The sequence below is a fragment of the Gopherus flavomarginatus genome, chromosome 7, assembly GCF_025201925.1.
Source record: "Gopherus flavomarginatus isolate rGopFla2 chromosome 7, rGopFla2.mat.asm, whole genome shotgun sequence".
Lineage (NCBI taxonomy): Eukaryota > Metazoa > Chordata > Testudines > Testudinidae > Gopherus > Gopherus flavomarginatus.
The window spans coordinates 112911016-112935229 of NC_066623.1; the positions used below are offsets into that span (position 1 = coordinate 112911016).

At 41.1% G+C, this 24214-nt stretch overlaps 1 protein-coding gene and 1 long non-coding RNA gene across 5 annotated transcripts in view; both read right to left on the bottom strand.

Moving 5' to 3' along the window:
* The window catches only part of MAST2 (microtubule associated serine/threonine kinase 2), a 359963-nt gene that overhangs the window by 331779 nt on the left and 3970 nt on the right, over positions 1–24214 (bottom strand). The gene's annotated exons all lie outside the window — the stretch shown is intronic.
* On the bottom strand, positions 10191–14685 carry LOC127055175 (uncharacterized). Its single transcript, XR_007775424.1, has 2 exons — positions 14626–14685; positions 10191–11280 (listed from the first exon to the last, which is right to left on the bottom strand). It is a non-coding gene; the product is annotated as an uncharacterized LOC127055175 (long non-coding RNA).

Here is a 24214-nt window from a genome sequence, read left to right on the forward strand (position 1 = left end):
AGTAGAATGAGCCTTCGTGGAGTGAGCAATGACTCTAGGAGGGAGGTGCAGCCCAAAGGACTTGTTCCACGACAAAATGCGCCCCCCAACACCCACTTAGTCTCTGAGAGAAGACTAAGTGACCCCCTCAGGAAAGAAAAAGACTGGGGAAAACCCTGAAGGGCTTAGTTTGGTGAAGATAAAAAGCCAGGCTTCACCATACACTGTATGGAGATTGGTCTCCTCTCTGGATGACAGCAGGTGGCACTGGAGCTCTGGGGGGAAGAGGACTCTCTCCCCGCTGCCAGGAGAAGGGAGCTCCAGGAGAAGGGGCCCTCTCACCTCCCTGCTGGCAGGTGGTACAGGAGCTCCGGGGCTGGGAGAGAGGCCCACAGCAGCCCTGCAAGTCCCAACTTGCTCCCCTCCCCAGTTCCCACCCACCCCCCTACCTCTCTCCTCTACAAGTCCCTGCTGCGTGGCCCTTTAGAGCTGCTGTGCGGCTATTTATAGCCTGCTGCACGGAAGAGCTTAGAGGGAACTTGGCAAGCTGCACTTAGGATTGATGGGATCTACCACTGCCCCACGAGCCTTGCAACGAAGAACACTGAAACAGACCATCACTTGGCTAAGCGGCCGTTCTTTGGCAGAGAAGAGAATGTGGGTGAAAATCTACGTCTTGACAAAAACAGCTGGGGGTTCCCATCCACACAGACCCTCTGTCTCTGAACCTCAGCTGGAGATGATTCTCAAAGAAGAGGAAGAACTATAAGAGGAGAAAGGAGATGCCCCAAATGATTGCTCCTTTTCTCTCTATTGAGGGCATTGACAACACTTGAAGAACAAAGACAACAGCTCTGGACTGAGGAAGAGATCCTGACTGAAAAGAATTCAGACAATAAGATTGCTGTAACACGATGAAAGAGACATTTGCTTTGAATTCATTTAGCTTATTAAATTAGGCATTAGTTGTATTTTACTTTTATTTTCTTTTAACCAATTATTACTTTTATGCCTCATTACTTGTAGTCACTTAAAATCTCTTTTGTACTTAATAAACTTGTTTTATTGTATTATCTAAATCAGTGCGTTTGGCCTGAAGTGTTTGGATTTGTGCATATTTTCTACTAATAAAATGACAGACTTTATTTGAGCATGTATTGTCCAGGGGAGAGCCGGGCAGTACAAGACTTACATTTCTGGGGGAAAGTCTGGGACTTGTCATTTCCTGGTGTTGCTCTGCAGTGTAATTCAAGGGTAGCTGGCTATAGCACTCATACAATATAAATAGGAGTAACTTACATGCTGGAGGCTGAGAGAGAGGAAATGAAGCAATGTAAAAGGCACCCCAGGTTGGAGAATTAAGGGGACACAGCTGTTCATCAGTCCAAACTGTACTCGGGGTAATGTCACAGCCAATCAGCCATGAGGGCTTCTAGTTCCCCTCCCCTTCTGGCCAAAGAATAAAGTCTTGATGGACAAATGGAGTAGTGCCATGGGCTCAAAGAGAGGTCCTCTTTATGCCTTAAGCACTAAATTGAGGTCCCAGGTAAGGTAGGGTCTCACAGTGGAGGTCCTTAAGGAATCTTGCTGTCATAGGACACATGAAGACCAAGAAACCTTCACTTGGCAAATGGAATGGGGTGATGGCAGCTAAGTGAACCATGACAGAGCTCAGGGACAGTCCCAGCAATTTCAGGTTTAGCAGGTAACTGAAGATAGACACCAGGGGAGAATCAGTAGTCAATATGGAGCACTAGGTGCACCTAGGGTGACCAGATGACCCGATTTTATAGGGACAGTCCCGATATTTGCGGCTTTGTCTTATATAAGTGCCTATTACTCCCCACCCCGTCCCGATTTTTCACCCTTGCTATCTGGTCACTCTAGGTGTGCCAGATCTGAAAGCATAGCACTTTTGCAAGTCCTTCATGTAGTAGGTTTCCTGCTATTTCACAGAACCCACTGGACTTCAGGAGAACATTCCTGCTCAAGGTCCGAGACTCAACAAGGAGTCAGGCCTTGAGGTGCCAGGATGATACACTAGGATGGGTTATAGAGTCAGACTCCTTGGGCAGAAGTCAGTCATTAGACCACATCTGTCTCAACCATGCCAGGACTATGAAACATTATCACTGCTTTCTCTTGGTTCAGTTTTGGCAGGGTTTTGCGGATCCGTGGATTTGAAGGAAAGGCATACAAAGAGACCCTGACGGCAAGAGGGCAAGAAGGGCATCTCCCAAGGAGTCACAACAGTGTTCCTCCCTCCAACTCCATGAGAAGACAGAGGCATTATTAGTTGGTGGGTGTGGCACCTGAGAAAGATCCAGATAAGGCAGATCTCTCAAAAAACTATACTGGTCAGCTCTCACTCATGGTCTAATGGAAAATTCTGCTCATCAAATATGCAATTGTGTTTTGTGATCCCGGCATATAGACCACGGAGATTTTCATTTGCTGGGCTATGCACCTATTCCAAACCTCGCTTCTTCTCAAGACTACACATACCCACTTTTTTTAACCTTTCCTCATAGGTCAGGTTTTCTAAACCTTTTACTATTTTTGCTCCTCCCCTCTGGACTCTCAAGAGATCACATCTACTGCTTCCCCCCATCCACTATATCAGTAACCCTGTCAAAGAAAGGAAATTAGGTTCGTTTGGCATGAACTGTTCTTGACAAATCCATATTGGCTATTACAGAGCACAAGTGGGGCTTAGCCTTGCCTGTTCTTGCTATTTCAACTATGACCAAATTGCCTTGAATTGTCAAGACATCCACAGCATTGTACACATTTGTACAGAGCCTAGCACAATAAAACCCCAGTCCTGTCAGAGGTTCTTGTATATTACCATAAACCCACAAAAAATAATACCAGGTCTGAAAGAAAATATCTCCCAAAGCTTATGGGCAAGGACTCTCAGTAAGTTTCTCATCTTCTTCTGGAACTCTCCTTATATGGGGAGGAGAGAAAAAATTAATAAAACTTAGGATCAAGTGGACATTTCCATGCAATCCATTTTCTTCAAGTGCAGGATCTCAGACTTTTCTTACTTCTATCTAACTAAGTTAATATTTATTCCATCCATTCTGTTTAGAGGTAACATGCCAAGAGATAATTTAAACTAGATATTACAACAAACACCCTATGGGAAATAAAATTATTCACACACTATTCACAGGTTACTGCCATACTAATTCCACATGGAAAACAAGATCCTTACCCAGTAAGCATCTCAGTACAGCGATCATCTCTTCTTGAATATCTTGGATATTACCATATACAAACAAATAATAGAGGTATACTTATCTCTCTCACACACACACGCGCGCGCGCACTTCACAGCATATAGCAAACATTCAATCAGGTTTGAGGCAGGCGGAAGCAAAACAGCAGCTAATATAATTGCAATATATTCACTACTACATATAAAACTGCTTTAGATCTGTAAAGAATCAGAGTTTGCATTTTATTCAGCATCTTACAACCCAAAGAACACCAAGTGTTTTTACAACTACTATATAACCATACATCACCAAATATGCAGACACCTCCGATATGTAGTGGAGCAACGAACTAATGTATGTACAGCACACACTGCACCATAGTAGAACGGGGGAAATTTGGCCAAGGCCGCCAGTGCAGATACCTGCTCTTATAAAAAATTTCATGGGATCTCTTAAATTCTTGTAGTATAGACTGAATCCGTTTATAAAACTCAGTGCATGCTTACTGTCCTCACAACAGTTATGTAATCAAAATGTTTTCTATATATATTTTGTATAAAAAAAAAGTGGGTAAACATCATGAAGGTTTTACTTAGTGAGGTAGAGTAAATGTATAGTCTCAGCGAGAAAAGAGTATTTCTGGTACACCTTTTATATATGGTTTAGATAATTACTAGCATAATAGGAACGTAAATTAAATAAATATTTCTAAACATACCACACATTAAAAACCAAGTTTGGTTTAGAAAATATCAGAAAGCATTAGGCTCTAAATCAAACAAGTTTTTGAACCAATCAGGAAGTTTTAGGCAAAAGTTAAAGTCAATGGTCATCTAAAAGTTACTTTCAGAGCATAGATTTTATGAAAAGTTACTTTCAGAGACAGCTCTCTATGAGGGGTTCGGTTCCTTGAATTTCTATTAAAACCAGTAGGAGTTTAAGGAACCCAGGTCCTTCCAAGAGAGCACACACCACCTTTCAGACTTGGACCCTAATGCAACTTAGAACCATGATAATATTTACATGTAGGAAACCCATTCTGAGTTACCCAAATTTTTCAAATCAGCAAATGAGCAAAACACCAAAAAGCAAGGTTAATAAATTATATATGTTTTAGAGAACTACATGCCCCAACAACTATGTGGGTGAAGCCAAACAATCAGTATCCTCTCAAATTAATTCACACAGGAAAATGACAAAATACAAAAACCACATCACCTGTGGGTGAACACTTCACATAGCCATTACTCTATATCTGACCTATCAGTCCTCATCCTCAAAGGAAACCTGCACAACGCTTTCAGAAGATGAGCCTGGGAGCTTAAATTCATAACTTTGCTAGACACTAAATATCATGGTCAAATAAAGACACTGGACTTAAGGCTCATTACAACAATCTGTAACCCACTAACCTCCCTTTTGTCCTATGACCACAAGGGTGTTAAGGAGCCTCTTCACCTTGAATGGTTCCTTAGAGTATGTGCTGACTACTTATGCTAAAATTTCTGTTCAATCTTGTATTTAGCTGTGACAGTGACAGTATCTTTCCCAGACCAAAAGAGCTCTGTAGTTCGAAAGCTTGTCTCTCACCAACAGAAGTTGGTCCAATGAAAGTTATTACCTCACCCACATTGTGTCTCTAATATCCTGTGACCAACACGGCTACATCGCCACTGCATACATGTGTTTTGTTCATTTAAGAAATGAAGTTCTATTATTTAAGCTAATATTGCATCATACACTATAAGTATACTTTTAAAACACACCTCTACCTCGATATAACGCTGTCCTCAGGAGCCAAAAAATTCTTACTGCATTATAGGTGAAACTGTGTTATATCAAACTTGCTTTGATCGACTGGAGTGCACAGCCCCATCCCCCCGGAGCACTGCTTTACCGCGTTATATCCGAATTTGTGTTATATATCGGGTTGTGTTATATCGAGGTAGAGGTGTAATAAGGTTTTATTCACATGAAATTTCACTGCAATCCTTGATATTAAATCACCGATGAAAAGTAGCAGGAGTCCATGAGGTGTATAGTTTAGTAAGTCTACTGTAAAACCCTACAAATTTGTCTAAGCAGATGCAAGACTATGGAATTTACAGAAACCAGATTCTTCAAAATTTTCTTAAAGTAAGTTTTCATACTTACATCCGCTTTACCCTCTTCTCCCTCTCTCACCACTTCCTCTGCTAGTACTGTGAACTCACTTCCTAAAATACGCACAGTCATTTTCCTGCTACTTGGGAGCTGTAAAGTTATCTATATCAACATTTTCACACTATGAACTTCTACTTAATATAGTCACACAAAATACCTACCCTTTATCTAGAACCAGTGATACTCAGACTGAGGCTCATGAGCCGCAAATGGCTTTTTAATGCGTCTCCTGCGGCTCTTTGCAGCACATGATATTAAAAACACTGTGATTAATTATTAACCAATTTAAGTTATTAACCAATCAGGCTGTGTTTATTAGGTTATTAACCAATTGTAGTTGATAAAATAATAATACTTGTTCAGTCATTTTGCTATGAGAATAATTACGGTGTGTATATATATTATATACACCGTGTACATACATATACACACAAACACACACACACACACTTTCCCATATTCAGGGCCGGCTCCAGTGGACCTCCCGCAGGCAAGCCTGTCCACCGGAGCTGTGGGACCAGCGGACCCTCCGCAGGGATGCCTGCGGGAGGTCCACCGAAGCCGCGGGACTGGCGAGTGGCAGAGTGCCCACCGCAGCGTGCCGCTGTGCTTCGGGTGGTGAAATGGCTGGAGCCGGCCCTGCCCATATTTAAATATGAATATATAGTACTATAGTAAATGAAACAATGAATTCACACTATTGTGGCTCGAGTAATATTGATTGCTAATTTGGCTCCTGAACCAGAGATCTGTTAGTCTGGATCTGTAAAAAGCGATAAAGAGTCCTGTGGCACCTTATAGACTAACAGAAGCATTGGAGCATAATCTTTCGTGGGTGAACACCCACTTCGTCATCTGAGTACCACTGACCTAAATAGTGAGTTATCTGGTTATTTAATTTACATCGCTGACAAATGCACAATAAATACATTTACTATATTTCTCATTCTGGATCAGGAAAGTATATAGAAGACCATACAAGCGAAAATAGCCTATTTTTCTGCAAAAAAGGGCCACATAGGTATCATTTTGCCTTTAAATAAATTCTTGTCAAGTAATCTTCTCTTGAAGTAAACTGCTTCACAGATTTTTGAGGTTTGGGGAGGCGGCACTGTAATAAGATAAAGCCAGGGTTGCATTTTAGTAATGTTGTCAGTAATCCAGTAGTTTGAAATTCTTTAAATAAGACTAGCATGAATAATTTTTTTTTAATAGATTTGGACTTTTTTTGCCGATGTGAATACCCAGAAACAATTCCAGTAACATTATATACCCTATCATCCTGCATATATTCCCCCAGAACTGCAGAAACACAAGGATACATCCACATGGAGTGGAAAAACGAAGAAGATATCTGGAAACTGTAGAGATGAGGCAAAATTAATGATTAGGCATTAATGATAAAAATTAAAGATGAGGCAAAAGAGAACTGTCTTAAGTAAGAGAACTATAAATATATAGGTTTCAGAGTGGTAGCCCGTGTTAATTTGTATCAGCAAAAAGAACAAGGAGTACTTGTGGCACCTTAGAGACTAGCAAATTTATTTGAGCATAAGATTTCATGGGCTAAAACCCACTTCACTGCATGCATGCAGTGGAAAATACAGTAGGAAGATATATATACATTCACAGAGAACATGGAAAAATGCGTGTTACCATACACACTATAACTAGAGTGATCAGTTAAGGTGAGCTATTATCAGTAGGAGAAAAAAAACCTTTTGTAGTGATAATCAAGATGACCCACTTCCAACAATTGACAAGGTGGTATAAGGAACGTGGGGGGGGGGAAACAAACATGGGGAAAGAGTTTTCATTTGCGTAATGACCCATCCACTCCCAGTCTTTATTCAAGCCTAATTTAATGGTGTCCAGTTTGCAAATTAATTCCAATTCAGCAGTCGCTCGTTGGAGTCTGTTTTTGAAGTTTTTTTTGTTGTAATATTGCGACTTTCAGGTCTGTAATTGAGTGACCAGGGAGAATGAAGTGTTCTCCAACTGGTTTTTGAATGTTATATTCTTGACATTTGATGTGTGTCCATTTATTCTTTTACATAGAGACTGTCCAGTTTGGCCAATTACATGGCAGAGGGGCATTGCTAGCACATGATAGCATATACCACATTGGTAGATGTGCAGGTGAACGAGTCTCTGATAGTGTGGCTGATGTAATTAGGTCCTATGATGGTGTCCCCTTAATAGATATGTGGGCAGAGTTGGCAACGGGCTTTGTTGCAAGGACAGGTTCCTGGGTTAGTGCTTTTGTTGTGTGGTGTGTGGCTGCTGGTGAGCATTTGCTTCAGGCTGGGGGGCTGTCTGTAAGCAAGGACTGGCCTGTCTCCCAAGATCTGTGAGAGTGACGGATCGTCCTTCAGGATAGGTTGTAGATCCTTGATGATGCGCTGGAGAGGTTTTAGTTGGGGGCTGAAGGTGACGGCTAGTGGCATTCTGTTACTTTCTTTGTTGGGCCTGTCCTGTAGTACGTGACTTCTGGGTACTTTTCTGGCTCTGTCAATCTGTTTCTTCATTTCTGCAGGTGGGTACTGTAGTTGTAAGAATGCTTGATAGAGATCTTGTAGGTGTTCTGGCAAGGAGAAATATTGCATCTGATAACATTTAAATAAAAAAAAATCCAACTAAGGGCCATCCATAACCAATAGGGAGTCTAAGAGACATTTTTACCAAATAGGTGTGTGTGATATGTATACAATTTGTTCTTAATTCATTTATAACTTAAATTCTCCTCGTGACTACATATTTAGCCTTTTTAGATCTTGCATAATAAGCCCACTGTTTGGAAAATTGGGTTTCCCATCCCAACACGGAAATCTAGATTGTTCCCTATTATGGGTTTACCAAGACAGGTTCAGAACATTTTTCAGGAGTACTTTTCATTAATGCATAAGCACTGAAACTTGCTCTACAGATTATGCAGCTATTGAAAGATTTTATAGAAAAAGACCCCTATTCATGCATGGTAGATTTGCAGACATTTTAAAAAAAAACTAGATTTCTCTGTGCTTATTTCAATCAAGAATTTGAGTATATGATTATAAAAATCTCATAATGCAACATTCAGGGACAATGTGCTATTAACTTTTACAATACTAACCTGCATTCTACCCAATTTAAAATATCACTGAGATCTATGTACACACTGTGTCAGTCAAACTCCTATGAGAGACAGGGTTGATCTGTAAACAATAGAACAATCTTTCAGAAGACTAAGTAATTTTGTTCAGCTGTCATTCAAAAAAATCACAAAAGTGATATTAGGAATCTAAAGTTCTTCAATTAATCAAAGCTGGTATAGCAAAATTTTAATTTAGAATTCTGTAATAAGAGGAATCAAATACAAGACAGCCAGAAAGCTTAATTTGCCCCAGATTGGGATGGGATGTGTTATCTATATACAGAGGATGGAAAGATCTACTATAGTCTCTCAAAATAATGGGAGGGGCAGAGGAAATACCTCTGTGCAGTGAAGCAAAAAATACTCAAGTCATTTTAAATAGATCCCATCAGCCAACCACAGACTTTGGAGAAGTCAGTCCAGTACAGAGCACACATTGGGAAACAGAGGAAATGGGTGTCAAGAACATCCAAGGGATCAACTTCTGCTTCTTTTACAGTCTGGTGTTCTGTAGGATTATGGGAATATGCTGAAGTGTCTGCTAAACATGCATAAAGTATCCAAACTTCTTCTGTTCAACAGACTACTACGCTCTTTAAGAAGCGCATCAAGTTGAAGAGAAACAGATTACAACTCAAAACAGTGATTTCATCCCTAATGGGACCACCATCCACAGAACTGGAAATGAGCTTTTTAAAAAAATGTTTAAATATATGGATCAGAAGCTCGGCTGCCATAAATCATGATAAATCCAATGGAGCCATGCAGATTTATACCAGCTAACTATCAGTCCCAATATCTCTTAATCAAAGGGGGAAAAGACATGTTTCTACACTACTTGTGTCTAAGTGCTAGGAACCAGGAGAAAAGTATCCCAGAGAGCTAAGAGCAGAAGAATCTTATATATGAAAAGTACAAATTTAATCTTCCAATCACAGACCCTCTTCTCAAGCCAAAATCATATACATACTTTGAGCGAAAACTGTGGGAGATAGCTATTATATTAAACCCTTTATATATTTTAAAACTCAAAATCCATTAACTGCTTACTGATGGTGTGAAAAAACAAGGCTCAATAAGAAGAAATTAGATTGAATCAACACCACCAAACCATTGACGTAATTAATTTTTTCTTTGCATACACTCTTCCCCTCCCCCGCTTCTACCCTATAACCCTCATTCCTTCACTTCATTAATATTCTAAGTAGGTGTTAAATCCGGTTTGAGATGGCTGGAACATTCATTCTTGACCAGTTAAAAATACAAACGGCAGTTATGCAGTCTTCCATTTTATATATTACCCTGTCTGCTAAAAATATGAAAAGTTTAAAAGATACATTATACAAAACCCCTTTACTGGAAGCCATTTATATAAATCTTGCAAAGCAAGCCCTCTGCAAAAATATTTTCTTTGAACGTCCACTAAAAACCACATCACAGATGTGCCATGTATGTGGTGGACCCTGATGTCATTTGCTGGGCAAAGTTGTAAGCAGTTACATTTATGATCATACATATTATCAAATCAGCATTTATCTGCCATATACTTTTTATACTTGCTCTCCAGTTGCTGCAGATTTTCAAGATCTGTGTATTTAGACTTAGTAAAACACAACCATCCAAAACACCAAGCACATTCATTTTTGTATAAATACACTGCAACAAGTAAGACAATGTGCAAAAGCTAAAACTTCCTTTTACAAATTTATTTTTAAACCAGCCTTCTCATCTTGCCAGATTCATTCAGCGATGCCCATAACTTAGATGTTCATTACATCAAAATACCTTCCATGACGGTTATGCTATAACAAAGACAAGAATGTGGCATCACTAACGGGTTAGGCAAGCACAGAAAACAGATCATAAAAGAACACTGCTATTTTAAAAAAAAACTTGATAGTTTACATAGAGGTGAAAGGAAATTATATAATTTCATATGAGAAGTGAAGAGATTAATATTGTATCTTCTATATAGTAGGTTTACTAAAATGTAATGCTTTTTAAAATGTTTTATGTATTTAAAATGAGTTGATAAACATTTAAAATAGCAACAGTATTTTTAATTTGTAAAGTATTTTTGTTCAAGTTACAAACAGTAAATTCCCCTATTACATTCGACAAGGATGAGTAAGACAGAGTAACATGCAAGTCTTAATTTACACCAATATAAATTCTAATGCCTAAATCGAATCAAGCCACGTAAGAGTATCACGGGTAATGCAATTTCTTTTATAATATAAACGTCCTTACATACTCCTCTTAACTGAAGTATAAAACAACCAATGACAATTTAAGTAATCCAATTTACATAGGCAAACAATAATTACATACCGAACTACAAGAGCTATAAGCGTTTCCATATTTAATTATACATCAAGTAGACATTCTAAAGAGCAAACCCAGGGTCATGTTCCAACAACTGAAAGTTGGAACACCATGTCCTGACTGAGCCGAGATTTAAATCTCAGTCCAAAATAACCTAGAGAGTTATAGATCTGAGGCAGGTGGACAATACAATGCATAGAAATTTGTAGCTATATTTGGTTTGAATAAAATAATAACTTAGGAGTGATGCAGAGTTCAATCTTCTTTAAAAACTGAGTTTCTCAAAGAAACTTCCTAAGTATTGTTAAGTTTGGAGCATTGTGGTATTGTCTCAAAACAATTTCTGCTGGTCCATTTTGGAATTTAGTCCATAAAAATATGTCCAAGACTAAAGGGGCAAGAGGAGAGAAATCCATGCCCAGCTGCTGTTCCAATGCTTGCCTCAAATGATGCTGCCTACAAAAAAAGAAAAAGGTGATTGATGAACCAAATTTAGGTGTGAGGGAAGCAGATGTGCTAGTAAGGTTTTTCATCTTGACTTTCAATAACTGATTCACGGGCAGCAGACCATTAGGATATATACTAATTAATTTTATAAAATAAAATTCAATTTAATTTTATAAACTAAGATTGCTCTGTGCAGGATGGACTGTAAAATCATAACACTGTGTGTATCCAATTTAACAATACTAAATTGTAGTCAAGCACATATTGGTACTAGAAACAGTGGCTAAATTAATCTTAGCTCAGTTAGGGTTGACAGTAAAGTAGCCAAAGAAAGCTCCACAGGTTGAGCATACACAGTAGTCTTTCGGTCCATAGTGCTAGGCATTGGACAAAAGGAATAGTGGACAGTTCAAATATGCTCTTACCAATCAAATAGACAGAGAAGAACATGGGAACATTGTTAGGATGAAAACTTTTAGGAAAAAGGTGGCCTGAAAAGATCTAGACTGTGATTTGTTTATCAACCTGATGGAAAGAGAACAGAATTCACTTTTATCTGGTTTGGTGGAAGTGAGTAAGAAGATTCCTCTTTTTCAGCAGGAAAAGAGCATGCACTTTCCAACACAGAATTCCAATTATTTGACAGCAAGTTTTTATCTACACTAAGTCATCTGGAAACCACACACTTCCCTCCCAAGCCAGACAAGACTGTCAATACATGGCAAGAATTTTAAAACCACACTTATGAAGTCTTCCTGAGTTTAATTAAAGACTAGAGAATTCTCTGACACCTGGTCTACACTACAAAGTTATGTCAACATAAGGCAACTTATGTCAACCTAACTCTAAGTGTCTACACTAAAATGTTGCTCCCGCCGATTTAAATCGCCCACTACACCAACATAACTCCACCTCTGTGAGAGGCATAGCACTTAGGTCAATGCAGCGTCAGTGTAGACATTGCGTTACTAATGTCGACTTTAATGGCCTCCAGGTCGTGTCCCACAATGCCCTATCTGACCATGGTGGTCACCATTTTGAACTCTGCTGCCTGGCAGCCAGATACAGTGTTGTATACACGCCTCCCTCTGCAAATCCCCACAAATTTTTGAAGTTCCATTTCCTGTTTGCTCGGCATGGAGAGCACACCTAGCAACTGCCCAGATGACCATGCTGACTACAGGCTGCAGATGCACTTCTGCCTGGATTACACAGGAGGTGATGGATCTCCTGGGTCTATGGAGAGAAGAGGTTGTGCAGGCACAGCGCCAATCCAACTGTAGAAACATCAATATCTATGAGCAGATTGCTCGGAGCATGGGGGAGAAGGGCTACAAGAGGGACCCGCAACAGTGCCACGTGAAAGCCAAGGAGCAGCAGCAGGTGTACAAGTTGCTCTAGTGCGGAGCCGCAGACATGCCGCTTTTACAAAGAACTGCATGCCATCCTCGGCAGAGATCCCACCACTACCCCCAAGAGCTCCATGGATACTTTGGAGGACTCAGAGTCACAGGCCCCCAGAGTGAACAGTGAGGAGGTGGTATTGGATAAGAAAGAGGAGGATGACAACTATGGGGGACAGGCGACCAGGGGATCCAGCGGTGCAATGAGCCAGGAATTGTTATTCTTACTCTAGAGCAGTCGAGCCAGACCCTACATTCCAGCACGGGAGAGCATGATGCCAGGGAAGGAACCTCCAGTAAGTATGCAGTTTGCTTTGATATTGCAGGGACAAATCTGTTCATTTACTTTTTTAATGATGCGAGAAGTAGTAGTGAAATAACAAATAGAGGTAGAGTTGCTATCTGCTTCTCAGTCCCTAGTACACTTAGGCTTAGGGGAACAGTTTGTGTGTACAGAGATGTCCCATGAACCCTCCATAGCGATCTTGAGGAAACTTTCCTCTTCCTCTTTCCTGGCGATAGTCCGCAATCCTCTGCTGAAGGTTTCTGAGGAGGGCTGTCTTATTTCTTCCACTGTGGTAAGAGACCTTCACATGCTATTCCGCAATTACTTCAGCAAGCACCATTGCAGCACACAGGCTAGTAGCATGCGGACTCAGCCTGCAGCTGGACATGTGTAGGAGCTGTTCCTTTTCAGCCTCCATTACCCTCAAGAGTGAGATATCAGCTAAAATCACCACCGCCTGTGGAAAACGATGCCAGTATTCAGTTCAATTGCCCTATCCACATATGCTACCCCCTTATTATCCCAACTCACCCCCGTCCCCTGGGGGATATTCACCATGGCTGGGACTGCTGCCATGCTCGATGAATCCCAAGAAGTGAGAATGTAATGTTTGTAACATGTGTGGATCAGGGGGTGTGAGTTCAGTATATCAAGTTTCCATTTATCTTGTGAATACGCTCACAATAGTACCTCTGTGCACTGTATCTTTTGTAGCTGGAAATGTGGCCTTGAGGGTCTCTCCATCCACACCAATCGAGAGGTTCAGACAGATAAGGAGGAGAAGGAAGAGGACCTGGGATGACATGTTCCAAGAGATCCTGCAAGCCTCTGATGCTTCAGATATCAAGCACAGGACTTGGGGAATCACTGTGGCAGACAGAATGAACAGAGAGCAGCAAAGCAAAGCAAAAGGAGAGAGACAGGCAGCAGAAGATGCTAGCACTTCTCAAGAGGCAGACAGACAGGCTGGAGACGTTTGCTGACCTTCAGACTCAACAGACCCATGCTTGCCTCCCCCTCTACAGCCCATAGGAACTGCATTCTAGAACACGAACACACATGGCGTCCAAGGATGCTACACTTCCCCTACCATTCTACCCCATGGGAAAGTACAGGCAGTCATAGCCGCACATACACCAGTCATGTCTCTCACAGGTCAGTGTGTGTTTATGATTATTTTTCCTGTATTTATAAGGTTTCGTTCAGTTATAAATATGTCTGTTTGCATTGTTTTGGAATAAAAGCCCATTTATGGAAACTTAAGTCATATTATTAGTTCACAACATCTGCTGGCTGGGGCTGACATCATTCACATGTAATAGCAATAGATGCATTTGCAATGTTATATGACTACATATACGGCACTTGTTACAAGATTCATATCGGGATGCAAAATTGAAAAAAACCACATACACAATGCCAGGCAGCACACACTACAGCTACACATATTACTGTGGCTCACTATTAAAATCATCTTTCAAAGCCTCCAGTAGCCATATAGCTCCCGCTGAGTTCTTCTTATAGCCCTGGTATCTGGATGCTCAAAATCAGCAGACATGAACCAACCCTCCTCGTCCTAGACAAGACACAATACATCGATCCCCGATAGAGCAATCACTACCCACCGATCCGGTGGGTAGCCTAGACATACCCTTAGTGACTGACCTGTTGAATTGGAGGTAGTTCACCTCCCAATGACTTCATAAATATCTGCTTCAATTACCTTTGGTAAATGAAATAACCAATCCATCAATTCATTTTCTGATATAGCTGTAAAACTCATCTGAAAAGTTTTCAAAAGAAAATCACTTTAAAAATGTATAGTGTGTACCTTCAAAAACAAAACCTACATCTATCTCTGAGTTGTGAAGAACAACCACCACCACCAAGAAAGCACTTTTATGTAGAAATCCATGATTAAATCGAGCCTTCCTGACTAGTGTTTTAAACCAAATCCACCCTGATTTTGACGCAATCGCACCAATCCGTGCTCATTTCTCTGGCCAAGAAACTGAGGGTACGTCTACACTACGGGATTATTCCGATTTTACATAAACCGGTTTTGTAAAACAGATTGTATAAAGTTGAGTGCACGCGGCCACACCAAGCACATTAATTCAGTGGTGTGCGTCCATGGTCCGAGGCTAGCGTCGATTTCTGGAGCGTTGCACTGTGGGTAGCTATTCCGTAGCTATCCCATAGTTCCCGCAGTCTCCCCCACCCCTTGGAATTCTGGGTTGAGATCTCAGTGCCTGATAGGGCAAAAATCATTGTCGCGGGTGGTTCTGGGTAAGTGTCATCAGTCATTCCTTCCTCCGGGAAAGCAACGGCAGACAATCATTTTGTGCCCTTTTTCCCTGGATTGCCCTGGCAGACGCCATAGCACAGCAACCATGGAGCCCGTTCAGGTTTTTTTTACTGTCATCGTATGTGTACTGGATGCCGCTGACAGAGGCGGTACTGCAGTGCTACACAATAGCATTCATTTGCCTTTGCATGACAGCAGAGATGGTTATCAGTCGTTCTGTACCATCTGCTGCGCCACTGTAAATTGGCAATGAGATGACCATTATCTGTCGTTCTGTACCGTCTGCTGCTGTCATGGGTGCCCCTGGCTGAAGTCGGCCGGGGGCGCAAAGACAAAAATGGGAATGACTCCCCGAGTCAATCCCTTCTTTATGGTATCTAAAAATAGAGTCAGTCCTGCCTAGAATATGAGGCATGTGTACTAGAGAACCAGTATATCAGAGAACTAGAGAGCACAGCCGCTCCGCGTCAGATCCCGCAGAAATGATGAGCTGCATGCCATTCTAGGGGGTGTTCCTGCAACAACCCCACCCATTGCTTCCCTCCTCCCCAAACCTTCCTGGGCCACCGTGGCAGTGTCCCCCACATTTGTGTGATGAAGTAATAAAGAATGCAGGAATAAGAAACACTGACTTGTTACTGAGATAAAATGGGGGGGAGGCAGCCTCCAGCTGCTATGATAGTCCAGACAGGACATTAAATGGTGTGAGGGAGAGGAGCCAAGCATCCCGCTGCTATGATAGTCCAGGCAGTACAGAATCTTTTCTTTACACATGAAAGGGAGGGGGCTGATGGAGCTCAGCCCCCAGTTGCTATGATGAGGACGGTTACCAGCCATTCTGTACCATCTACTGGGAATGACCGGGAATCATTCCTATTTTCACCCAGGCGCCCCCGGCCGGCCTCACCTGAGGGCAGCCAGGAGCACTCACGGGCTCATGACCAGGACGGCTATCAGTCCTACTGCACTGTACCGTCTGCCACCAGGGAGGGGAGGAGAGAGGATGCTACTGTTTACTGCTGCAGCACCGTGTCTACCAGCAGCATGCAGTATACATAGGGTGGCATATAAAACCGTCAAGAAATGATTTTTCCCCCTTTTCTATCACGGAGGGGGATGGGTGGTAAATTGACGAGACAGACCCTGAACCACCCCGGACAATGTGTTTTACCCTACAGGCATTGGGAGCTCAGCCAAGAATGCAAATGATTTTCGGAGTCTGCAGGGACTCTGGGATAGCTGGATTCCTCGGCACCCCCTCCCTCCCTCCACAAGCATCCATTTGATTCTTTGGCTTTCCGTTATGCATGTCACGCAGCACTGTGCTGTGGACTCTGCATCATAGCCTGGAGATTTTTTTCAAATGCTTTGGCATTTCGTCTTCTATAACGGAGCTCTGATAGAACAGATTTGTCTCCCCATATAGTGATCAGATCCAGTATCTCCCATACAGTCCATGCTAGAGCTCTTTTTGGATTTGGGACTGCATCACCACTCATGCTGATCAGAGCTCCAAGCTGGACAAACAGGAAATGAAATTCAAAAGTTCACAGGGCTTTTCCTGTCTACCTGGCCATTGCATTTGAGTTCAGATTGCTGTCCAGAGCGGTCACAGTGGCGCACTGTGGGATACCGCCCAGAGGCCAATACTGTCGATTTGCGGCCACACTAACCCTAATCCGATATGGTAATACCGATTTTAGCGCTACTCCTCTCGTTGAGGAGGAGTACAGAAACCGATTTAAAGAGCCCTTTATATCGATATAAAGGGCCTCGTTGTGTGGACGGGTACAGCTTTAAATCGATTTAACGCTGCTAAAAATCAGTTTAAATGCGTAGAGTAGACCAGGCCTGAGTCCTACCACCCTCAGCTGCTCCATGATAGCCACCAACAACCTTGAATTATTTTTCACTGTTCCCTCACCAAACTGTCCTTGAAAAACAAACAGTCATGTCCCCCACTGTTGCACTACTTCCTGCAGGTCTGCAAATACATGAGAATCATGTGTCCTGTATTTGCTCCATCCGTGAGAACAGCACTGAGTTGTGGCTTGACACATCTGTCAGAAATGGCAGACATTGAAAAGTGCAACTTGGGCTTGCGGAATTTTTAAAAAGGCAGGAAAATTATGGGATATGGATGGCATTATCGAATGGGGAAAGTTGCATGCTTCCAGAGATCCCTGTGCTATTCTTTTCTACCCCACAACACATTGTGAAAATTCCCCAAAAGGTAATGCACCAGATGGTGGTGTGTGGCACACTGAGACACCACAACACTTTGCATCAACACAAGCATTGCTAGTGAGTACGTGCAACTCCAATGTAATCAGTAAAGAACGCATGCACCCAAGCAATATACAAGTATCAGTGGGTGTATGCTGACATAACATGCATCAATCAAAGTTTGCAGGGTGGACGTGGCATAAGTCAACTTCTCTATCTATATAATAGAAATAAAATTTACCGCACTTAGAATACATCATAGCGATTTTCAGAGACTTAGTACGTTTATGCGGGAGATTTTCAAAGGCACAAAGGGCAGTTTGGCACTTAATTCCCATTGATTTAGGAGGTGGTCACCAAACTGCCCTCTGAGTCTTCAGAGAGCTCCCTCTAGACATTTATCCTGTAAAACAGTGCTATTCAAAGTGGTGGTCCATGGACTGGTGCCGGTCCACGAGCCATTGGCTGCTGGTCCGCGACGAGTTTCCAGGAAAGAGAGAGAGAAATAGTATAATTTTAAAATCACACTGTAATTCCACCAAGAATAATTATCAGTCGATAAAAGTTGACAATATTAAATAATACTGTTTTCAGAAGCACGTATTATAATATTGATAATTATGCCATAGCGCTACAGCATGGTTTGCATGAGACATGCGAGTGAGCGCTTACCCCACTCCTTCGCATATAAAGACCCCGCCCCACCAGCAGTTACCATCGAGAAGTTCAATAGAGAACCTCATACGGATCTCTGTGCGTTTGTCATTTGAGACACTGTCCGAACCCACTGATCTGAGAATGTAAGTACTAATAATAATATAAATTTTAATAATTAGTTTCTATCTGATCCCACCATATCCCTTACAAAGTAGATAGAGACAATTGAGCGCCACACACCTATACCCAAATAGAAAGTCCTTGTAGGAGTAGGATTTTATAATTGTACTATAAGAATTGATATAAACTTTGATTTCATTCTGCCAGCCACATAAAAGAAAGGAATGACCGTCTGAGACTGGGATTCTGTTTCCAATATGCATTACAATTAGGACTTGTTATAAAGTTTAGTTAGTAAGAGACAGAATTTTGTATTGTGTCCATGATAAATAGATTAGAGAAATATTGAGGATCTGAAGAGCTAATGTGAATTGTTTTAGTTGTAAATCGAGCCTTGCTAAATCTTATAATAGTATCAGAGGGTAGCCGTGTTAGTCTGGATCTGTAAAAGCAGCAAAGAATCCTGTGGCACCTTATAGACTAACAGACGTTTTGGAGCATGAGCTTTCGTGGGTGAATATCCACTTCCTCAGATGCATCTGAGGAAGTGGGTATTCACCCACGAAAGCTCATGCTCCAAAACGTCTGTTAGTCTATAAGGTGCCACAGGATTCTTTGCTGCTTTTAAATCTTATAATGTATTCTGCTGAATATAAAATACTGCTGTCTGTATATGTTTGAAGGTTTCTGTGAGAGACTGTTTGTGTGAATGAGGAATGAACGCATCAGGAAAAGATAAGGTGTGAAAGCCATCACAAACGTCCAGATGGTCAAGAAAAAGTGAGAGACTTGGAAAGACCAGGAGACAATAAGAAAACATCCATTGTATCAGATGATAAACATGTTAGCAGCATTGATGACCTCAGAGGACAGGCAGGCGCCCCCGAACGCGAGACAACAAATAGGAGATAACGATGGGAAGCCCAACAATAACCATCAAACGATAACAGCAGAAAACCCCAAGATTAACACCACTTAAGGACTTATGATTACAGGATGACATTGCAAAATGCATGGACTCAAATGGGAATTTACAACTATAAAGCTGGGGTGTTTTGCTATGGAACTCTGGGTTCTGTTCTGCAAAGCCTCGGAGCATCAAATCGCGACCAACAAGAGCCCAGCTCCTCACTCATGCTCCATCTAACTGAGCATTAGATTGACTCAAGCTACAACAGATTGGTAACTATAAACATCAACCGGCAGAGGCAGGAGAGAGGGAGAGAGAGAGAGAGCGTGTGTGTGTTCGTTCCCCCAGAAAAGATCCCATGTGCTTCCTCCATATCCATGTATCATTTCATACACGCTCTCATTGTCCTTATTTATAGCCTTCCCCTCTTCTAGAATCAAGCCTATGTGTTTCTGCCAAGAAGTTCTTGAAATTCCTCGCTTTCTCACTTCATATCTTTCAGACAGGTAAATCTTATTTTTGACGTTCATTATTCATTCTTTCCATATGTTCAAACCATCTTAACTTTCCAATTATTATCCTGTTTGCAATTTAATTTTAAAATTTATAGTATCTTCTTATCCTAACATTACTTACCCTGTTAATCAATGTTCTCCCGCACATATTTCTCAATAAAAGCATTCCCACTGCATTTATTTGGCTTTTATCCTAATATCATAAATTAAGTATATACGAGGGTAAAGGAATTTATAGTAATTATTTTTATACCTAATTTACAGATGGCGAAGAAAGGCCTAATCAACGTATTTATCAAGCAGAGCCATCCGGTTGCTGAACATGCAAGGAATTCAGAATCAACAAAAAGAATTCGTACTAGCTTTACTCGGAAATATAACTCCTCATACAATCAGTTCGATTGTGTAGCCACGAATAATGGTGGAGTGCCAAAACCGCAGTGTGTTATTTGTGGCGATGTGTTGGCTAATGACGCAATGAAGCCGTCAAAGTGTAAGAGGCATTTAAATACAAAACATAATGAAATCAGTTCAAAGCCAAAAGAGTTCTTCAAAAGAAAGCATGTTGATTTAAAAGGCTGTCAAAAACAGATCTTGAAGTGTCACACAAATACTTCTGCTTTGCAAGCTTCTTATAAAGTAGCGCTTTGCATTGCTAAAGCTAAAAAGCCATACACAATCGGTGAGACACTAGTGATCGGCTGTATTAAAGACGTCTGCATGGAAATGCTGGGCGAGCTGGCGGCAAAGAAAGTGGCTCAGGTGCAACTTTCAAATGACACTATAGCTCGGCAAATTCACAATCTGGCTCACGATATGGAAGATCAGCTCATAGGACAGATTAAATTGGCAAAGTACTTTTCTTCACAGCTTGATGAAAGTACGGACGTTGCTAATATGGCAATACTGATGGTGTATGTGTGCTTTGAACATGAGGGTGATTTGAAGGATGAGTTTTTGTTTTCTGCTTCACTACCAACAAAAGCAACTAGTTCTGAAGTGTTCAAGACTGTAAGCAACTACATCATTAACACATGTGGGTTTGATTTCAAGTTTCGTGTAGGTGTATGTTCTGATGGTGCCGCCGCAATGACAGGATGGCATTCTGGAGTGGTTACCCAGATTAAGGCGCTCTCACCCAAATGCAAGTCGATGCACTGCTTCTTTCACCGGGAAAGTCACGCAACAAAAAAAAATGTCAACAGAACTAAACAGTGTGCTCAGCGAGGTTGTAAAAATTGTGAACCATATAAAGGCAAATGCTTTAAATTCGAGACTATTCGCTGCATTATGTGATGATATGGGAGCTGATCATAAACAGCTCCTATTGCATGCCGATGTACGTTGTTGGTTATCGAGGGGAAAAGTCCTGTCAGGAGTATTCGAGGTCCGAAACGAGCTTGCCGAGTTTCTTCAGGACAAAAACCAAAATTGGTCACAATTGTTCCGAGATGTGGATTGGATAGCCAAGCTGGCTTATATGACAGATATCTTTGCCATCTTTAACGATCTCAACACCTCCATGCAGGGAAGGATGGCTTCATGTCTTACAATTGCAGACAAGATCAACGGACAGAAACGAAAGCTAAAAACATGGATGAATCGAGTGTCAAGAGATTGTTATGACATGTTTCACAACTTAGTGACAATCATCGCCGATGCAGGCAAAGACCTTGATGTTACATCTCTACGAAACATCTTCACAGAACACTTGACAAATGTGGCAGAATGTTTTGAGTTTTACTTTCCAGCACAAGCAGATCCACAAAAAGAGACTGGATGGATCCGAAATCTGTTTAGTCCACTGAAAGATGACTTAACTGTCACTATGGAGGATAAATTGTTGGAGCTGCCCGCTGACGGAAGACTGAAGATGAGTTTCAAAACTACAATATCACTTAACTTCTTTTGGATATAAGTGAAAGCAGAATATCCTGAGCTTACTGAAAATGCTCTGAAAACTCTTCTCCCATTTCCTTCAACATACCTCCAAGACTGGCTTCTCAACCATGAGGGTCATTAAGACAAAAGTATAGGAATAGTATGGATAGTCATTCTCCATTGTGTGTGGCACTGTCCTCAAACCACAACTAGATAAGCTGACAAAGAAAAAGCAGGCTCACCTTTCACATCAGTAAAGGTTAAGGTTTTAACATATCTCTTATTGTGTTAATTTTTTTAATAATATCTTTGTTAGGAGGCTCTGCTGGTTTGATTTTTTCGTTTTTTATTTGTATTGTAATATTGTATTTGTTTACAAAATAAACAAAATAAAAAATGTCTGCCAACTTTTCTTTTATTTTATTCATTATATTGTTTCTGATATAAATCATTACTACTACGAATGTCCAAATAATATTTCCTTGGATCGTAAACGAATAATAGTCATTTTATATTATCCACACAGACGCACAGCCTTTCAGTCAGTCTTCAATGTATTTAAATGGGAACATCTCCGCATGTACACCACACTCCCATTCCAATTAATACAGTGAAGAATGTTAGTTTTTCTGGTCTGATGTGCTACGTGCCTATGTGAAAACAATAATATGGCACAAACATGATACCAGTCCCTGGCAAATATGGTACTGGTCTTTGGCAAATATGGTACTGGTCCCTGGCACATTGGGGGGAAAAAATTGCCGGTACGCCACATCAGATAGTTTGAGAAGCACTGCTGTAAAACACGCTGAAAACTCATGATGGAAGACAGAATTCATATTATAGGTGGGGCTGCTAGTGCTGGCTATTATGATTGCCTGACATTTCCTATTTATAAGCAACTGAAAACACAGTCTTATGCATTGCCAATCTTTAACCATGTGGGTTGAAATTTTCCATGCTGGGTGTCAATCTTAAACTGACAAAACAGTTTGGTGTTTCCAAGAATGAGGCAAGGGATAAATACATCATTCTGCTTAATATAAAAAATTCTGGCAACCTTTTCTTTGAGCAGCTCACTTCCACATGCTTTGGAGCAGCAAGAACTTAAAGTTTGGCATGAAGACGGCCTTTGCATCAGGGATGAGTCTTATCTTCTCCATGAAAAACTGCCAAAATTTGGCCAAATTACAAACCTTCTAAAAGTTGCAGTTTGCACATGCTTTTTGCATACTAGCAATTTCTTAGTAGCTACATTTCCCACAGATTTCATCCACACTGAGCATGCTCTAGGACTTTCCCTGTAATAGCAGTTCGGGGCTGCTGCAGGCTTTGTCAAGTCCTGGTCCAGGAACCTGAACTGACAGTAGGGAGAGAGCCTCTCCTATGTAAAGAAGGCACAGGCAACCTTAATTCTGGCATTCCCTAATTTTTGTGTGCTTGACTTTGTAACCTTAATGTTCTTTTAGCACACTTTTCTTGCATTTAATACCTAACTGTATTTGAAATCCATTATTTGTATCTAGGGGTACGTCTTCGCTACCCGCCATATCGGCGGGTAGCAATGGATTGCTCGGGGATCGATATATTGTGTCTCATCTAGACGCAATATATCGATCCCCAAACGCGCTTATATCGATTCCGTAACTCCACCAACCTGAACGGAGTTGCGGAATCGATAGTGGGAGCCACGGACATCAATCCCGCGCCGTGAGGACGGTGAGTAATTCGATCTTAGATGCTTCGACTTCAGCTACGTTATTCACGTAGTTGACGTTGCGTATCTAAGATCGATTTTTCCCCCGTAGTGTAGACCAGCCCTAACAGACTAACTTCAAGGGGTAGGGACATTTTCCTGTTTTGCATAATATCAAGAACACAGACATAATTAACATCTTGCCATTGCAAATACTGCTTTACACATCACTATTTTAATGGGAAATTGAGAAGACAGGTTTTAAAAGGGTCCCTATTTTGCTTCTAGGCCCTGGTCTGCAATCAGATCCAAGTGGATGGAACTTGCCACCTGCACAGTCCAACTAAACTCTGACATTCCAAAAAGGTGCAAAAGTCCATCCACAAGAACTAGATTGCAAGGATGGGGCCCTAATGACTTGACTCCATTCTGATATATTCTAATTTTTCCAAACAGCAGTCTGACATGATTAAATATGTTTGTTAAGGGCAAAATCTCAAGAAAATTGGAACCAAAATTTGACCTTCCTTAAAGAACATCTACTACGTTGTAGAATGTAGTTTTAAAATTTCAGCTGTAAAAACATTTGTACTTGAATATTAATTCTTCAAAAACTCAGAATTACAAAGTCAGAAGGTCTACATGTAAGATTCTTTTTTAAACAAGTAATCAAGTACATAAACATCTTCCTTATGCTGCTTTGTCAGTGTGCCATAGACAGAGTAGAAAATTGATTTATCTTAAAAAGTTTCACCAAAATAACCCTTTTTCTACTTAGAAACACATGTTTGAGCCCTGCAAGCTTAAAATGACATGCACGTTCATGTGCATTTCCCACACCCCAGAGGTAAGATCCTACAGGCTCATGAAAGAGGTCTATCTATTATCCTTGTTACAGGAGTGCCCCAAGGCCTAAAATCGGAATTGGGGTTCCACTGTGC